Source organism: Pimephales promelas, chromosome 5, assembly GCF_988280905.1.
Source record: "Pimephales promelas chromosome 5, fPimPro1.hap1.1, whole genome shotgun sequence".
Taxonomy (NCBI): Eukaryota; Metazoa; Chordata; class Actinopteri; order Cypriniformes; family Leuciscidae; genus Pimephales; species Pimephales promelas.
Genome location: NC_142773.1, coordinates 3,986,122 through 3,991,121, shown reverse-complemented (window position 1 = coordinate 3,991,121; position 5,000 = coordinate 3,986,122). Strand labels below are relative to the sequence as shown.

Sequence of the window (5,000 nt, the reverse complement as noted above, 5' to 3'; positions counted from 1 at the left end):
CGCCATGAAACAGGAAGTTGTACTAACTTGGCTGTAAATGCCCAGATCTGCACGAAATTTTACACATTTGACAAGAGTCCCGCCGTGAACAAATCTACATGCCGACATTCACCCACAGTCATAGCGCCACCTGCTGGCAACAGGAAGTGACCTTTAACGAAGCAGCCCCCGCCGCTTGTTTGACCGACATGTACGAAATTTCTGTGGTACATCTACCATGACCAGACGCACAAAAAAGCCTCAAGAACCCATACCCTAAACTCGACAGGAAGTCCGCCATTTTGAATTCGGCGACCGATTTGGGACGATTTACACACTCCGTACTTTAACGAACTCCTCCTAGGGATTTAGTCGGATCAACTTCAAATTTCTGCTGTACCTTCTAAAGGCATTGACGATGTAAAGTTGTGCTATCTGCGCGTTTTCGTCGATGGGCGTGTCCGTGGCGTCGATGATTCACCATGAAACAGGAAGTTGTAGTAACTTGGCTGTAAATGCCCAGATCTACACGAAATTTTACACATTTGACAAGAGTCCCGTCCTGAACAAATCTACATGCCGACATTCACCCACATTCATAGCGCCACCTAGTGGCAAGAGGAAGTGACATTTAACGAAGCAGCCCCCGTCGCATGTTTGACCGACATGTACGAAATTTCTGTGGTACATCTACCATGTCCAGACGCACAGAAAAGTCTCTTGGAGCGATGCCCTAAACTCAACAGGAAGTCAGCCATTTCTAATTTTACCGCCATTTTTGGATGATTTACTCATTACGTACTTTAACTAACTCCTCCTAGGGCTTTAGTCGGATCGACTTCACATTTCTGCTGTGCCTTCTAAAGGCATTGACGATGTAAAGTTGTGCTATCTGCGGGTTTCCGTCGATGGGCGTGTCCATGGCGTCGATGATTCGCCATGAAACAGGAAGTTGTAGTAACTTGGCTGTAAAAGCCCAGATATGCATGAAATTTCACACCTTTGACAAGAGTCCCGCCCTGAACAAATCTACATGCCGACATTCACCCACAGTCATAGTGCCACCTGCTGGTAACAGGAAGTGACCTTTAACGAAGAAGCATAGCAAATGCACAGCCGCACTGGCCGAGCTGCAGAATATGCAACGCGGCGCCTCACACCCCGACTCGCTACAGGTGCGAGGGCCCGCCCATCGCTGCTTGCAGCTTTAATTGTTATTATTATTATTATTATTGGATTAGTTGAATAATATTTTAAATTGACAGTCCAACAATAGGCTGCTTTGTCAGTGGGATAACGGTTTCCATGAAATACCATGCGTCTTTTCAGATGCATTGCATGGGTACTGTCACAAGGACCTTGCTTTGCGACCAGTTTATAGTGTCTCTTATGCCAGCACAGGACTGGGAGGACACTGAACCCCATGGGCGAGGCAAATGAGAGCTCCCTCCAATGAGCCTGATGAAATCAAATTCAGTAAACAATCTCTTCAGCTCATTCCCATATTCTTAAGGAAGGGGGTGGTCGCACACTAAAAGCCAAATGGCCTGCTCGAGGCACGAGGAAGTTCCCATATGGTCTAGCGGTCAGGATTTAAGCAGGGTAGGGCCTGGTTAGTGCTTGGATTGGAGACCGCCTGGGAATACCAGGTGCTGTAAGCATTATTGTTTAAAAAAAAAAAAAAAAAAAAAAAGAGTCAATGAAATGTTTCAAAAATGCTAAATTGTCTCTTTTTTTTCCTCAAAATGCCTGAAATAGTCTCTAAAAAAAAAAAGTGGTCAGGATTCCTGGTTTTCACCCAGGCAGCTCAGGTCCTGGTTTGCTCACTCTTTCCCATCAAGCCTGACTGTGTGCCTCTACCACATTTTGCAGCAACTGCTCAAGCAGGGCCACTAACACTTGAATTTTCCTCCAGGAGAGGAGATGTCTCTGACCCTGGATAACAGATCTTCCACTGAGAAAGTGCCACAGGATCTGTGGGAATATCCTAACAACACCACAACTTGCCATAAAAACAAAGCAACCGAGATCCCCAACATGTGACGCCTCCATCTCGAAGCTTTTTATAGCAGACCTCTCAATGGACCCCTTCCTGACGTTGGCTCCTGGCCTGTTAATGGCATGAGACAAAGGTGGTGGGCCAGTGGCGCAAAGGATAACGCGTCTGACTACGGATCAGAAGATTCTAGGTTCGACTCCTGGCTGGCTCGCTCACCCTCTTTTGACAGTCCAACAATAGGCTGCTTTGTCAGTGGGATAACGGTTACCATGAAATACCATGGGTCTTTTCAGATGCATTGCATGGGTACTGTCACAAGGACCTTGCTTTGCGACCAGTTTATAGTGTCTCTTATGCCAGCACAGGACTGGGAGGACACTGAACCCCCTGGGCGAGGCAAATGAGAGCTCCCTCCGATGAGCCTGATGAAATCGAATTCAGTAAACAATTCCTTCGGCTCATTCCCATATTCTTAAAGAAGGGGGTGGTCGCACACTAAAAGCCAAAGGGCCTGCTAGTGGCACGAGGAAGTTCCCATATGGTCTAGCGGTCAGGATTCCTGGTTTTCACCCAGGCGGCCCGGGTTCGACTCCCGGTATGGGAAGTTTGTGTTGTCTTTGCTTCACTTATGGAAACAGACAGGACGTGTCTCTGTGCCTCTAGCACTTTTAGCCAGCAGGCGCAGCTCACGAAACCTGATAGGTTTAGGTTCTGTCCGCAGCCGGTGTGCCTTCGATAGCTCAGCTGGTAGAGCGGAGGACTGTAGGTGGCAAATTGGGAATCCTTAGGTCGCTGGTTCGACTCCGGCTCGAAGGAGGTCTTTTTCACACGCAAACATTTAATTGGCCATGCTTCTCGACGAGGCCGTCAGCGCTTGAGTGTGTAGTCCGCCTTTTTGCAATCACGACTGCTACAAGAGGGCAAAAGCTCATTCCCTGACCGGGAATCGAACCCGGGCCGCGGCGGTGAGAGCGCCGAATCCTAACCACTAGACCACCAGGGAAGGGTTGCTCACTCTTTCCCATCAAGCCTGGCTGTGTGCCTTTACCACATTTTGCAGCAACTGCTCAAGCAGGGCCACTAACACTTGAATTTTCCTCCAGGAGAGGAGATGTCTCTGACCCTGGATAACAGATCTTCCACTGAGAAAGTGCCACAGGATCTGTGGGAATATCCTAACAACACCACAACTTGCCATAAAAACAAAGCAACCGAGATCCCCAACATGTGACGCCTCCATCTCAAAGCTTTTTATAGCAGACCCCTCATTGGACCCCTTCCAGACGTTGGCTCCAGGCCTGTTAATGGCATGAGATAAAGTAGGTGTTATGTCAGGCCTCTGAACAGTCAGACACCGACAAGCCATCCGCCCACTCATTGGTGGGCCAGTGGCGCAATGGATAACGCGTCTGACTACGGATCAGAAGATTCTAGGTTCGACTCCTGGCTGGCTCGCACACCCTGTTTTGCTTCGCTGCCAGCCCATAGCCACTTTATCATTTCCTTTTATTAGCCCATCATTTTTGTTATTATTATTATTATTATTGGATTAGTTGAATAATATTTTAAATTGACAGTCCAACAATAGGCTGCTTTGTCAGTGGGATAACGGTTTCCATGAAATACCATGCGTCTTTTCAGATGCATTGCATGGGTACTGTCACAAGGACCTTGCTTTGCGACCAGTTTATAGTGTCTCTTATGCCAGCACAGGACTGGGAGGACACTGAACCCCATGGGCGAGGCAAATGAGAGCTCCCTCCAATGAGCCTGATGAAATCAAATTCAGTAAACAATCTCTTCAGCTCATTCCCATATTCTTAAGGAAGGGGGTGGTCGCACACTAAAAGCCAAATGGCCTGCTCGAGGCACGAGGAAGTTCCCATATGGTCTAGCGGTCAGGATTTAAGCAGGGTAGGGCCTGGTTAGTGCTTGGATTGGAGACCACCTGGGAATACCAGGTGCTGTAAGCATTATTGTTTAAAAAAAAAAAAAAAAAAAAAAAGAGTCAATGAAATGTTTCAAAAATGCTAAATTGTCTCTTTTTTTTCCTCAAAATGCCTGAAATAGTCTCTAAAAAAAAAAAGTGGTCAGGATTCCTGGTTTTCACCCAGGCAGCTCAGGTCCTGGTTTGCTCACTCTTTCCCATCAAGCCTGACTGTGTGCCTCTACCACATTTTGCAGCAACTGCTCAAGCAGGGCCACTAACACTTGAATTTTCCTGCAGGAGAGGAGATGTCTCTGACCCTGGATAACAGATCTTCCACTGAGAAAGTGCCACAGGATCTGTGGGAATATCCTAACAACACCACAACTTGCCATAAAAACAAAGCAACCGAGATCCCCAACATGTGACGCCTCCATCTCGAAGCTTTTAATAGCAGACCCCTCATTGGACCCCTTCCTGACGTTGGCTCCAGGCCTGTTAATGGCATGAGATAAAGGTGGTGGGTCAGTGGCGCAATGGATAACGCGTCTGACTACGGATCAGAAGATTCTAGGTTCGACTCCTGGCTGGCTCGCTCACCCTTTTTTGACAGTCCAAAAATAGGCTGCTTTGTCAGTGGGATAACGGTTACCATGAAATACCATGCGTCTTTTCAGATGCATTGCATGGGTACTGTCACAAGGACCTTGCTTTGCGACCAGTTTATAGTGTCTCTTATGCCAGCACTGGACTGGGAGGACACTGAACCCCCTGGGCGAGGCAAATGAGAGCTCCCTCCGATGAGCCTGATGAAATCGAATTCAGTAAACAATTCCTTCGGCTCATTCCCATATTCTTAAAGAAGGGGGTGGTCGCACACTAAAAGCCAAAGGGCCTGCTAGTGGCACGAGGAAGTTCCCATATGGTCTAGCGGTCAGGATTCCTGGTTTTCACCCAGGCGGCCCGGGTTCGACTCCCGGTATGGGAAGTTTGTGTTGTCTTTGCTTCACTTATGGAAACGGACAGGACGTGTCTCTGTGCCTCTAGCACTTTTAGCCAGCAGGCGGAGCTCACGAAACCTGATAGCTTTAGGTT

At 47.9% G+C, this 5,000-nt stretch overlaps 7 non-coding genes across 7 annotated transcripts; 6 read left to right on the top strand and 1 right to left on the bottom strand.

The window, feature by feature from the left end:
- Positions 1–2,116: 2,116 nt before the first annotated feature.
- Positions 2,117–2,189, top strand: trnar-acg (transfer RNA arginine (anticodon ACG)). Its single transcript has one exon. It is a non-coding gene; the product is annotated as a tRNA-Arg (tRNA).
- A 321-nt stretch (positions 2,190–2,510) lies between these two features.
- Positions 2,511–2,582, top strand: trnae-uuc (transfer RNA glutamic acid (anticodon UUC)). Its single transcript has one exon. It is a non-coding gene; the product is annotated as a tRNA-Glu (tRNA).
- A 125-nt stretch (positions 2,583–2,707) lies between these two features.
- trnay-gua (transfer RNA tyrosine (anticodon GUA)) lies at positions 2,708–2,794 on the top strand. The gene is given in 2 exon segments: positions 2,708–2,744; positions 2,759–2,794. It is a non-coding gene; the product is annotated as a tRNA-Tyr (tRNA).
- A 115-nt stretch (positions 2,795–2,909) lies between these two features.
- On the bottom strand, positions 2,910–2,981 carry trnae-cuc (transfer RNA glutamic acid (anticodon CUC)). Its single transcript has one exon. It is a non-coding gene; the product is annotated as a tRNA-Glu (tRNA).
- A 379-nt stretch (positions 2,982–3,360) lies between these two features.
- On the top strand, positions 3,361–3,433 carry trnar-acg (transfer RNA arginine (anticodon ACG)). The gene has a single exon. It is a non-coding gene; the product is annotated as a tRNA-Arg (tRNA).
- A 994-nt stretch (positions 3,434–4,427) lies between these two features.
- Positions 4,428–4,500, top strand: trnar-acg (transfer RNA arginine (anticodon ACG)). The gene has a single exon. It is a non-coding gene; the product is annotated as a tRNA-Arg (tRNA).
- A 321-nt stretch (positions 4,501–4,821) lies between these two features.
- trnae-uuc (transfer RNA glutamic acid (anticodon UUC)) lies at positions 4,822–4,893 on the top strand. Its single transcript has one exon. It is a non-coding gene; the product is annotated as a tRNA-Glu (tRNA).
- Positions 4,894–5,000: the final 107 nt, after the last annotated feature.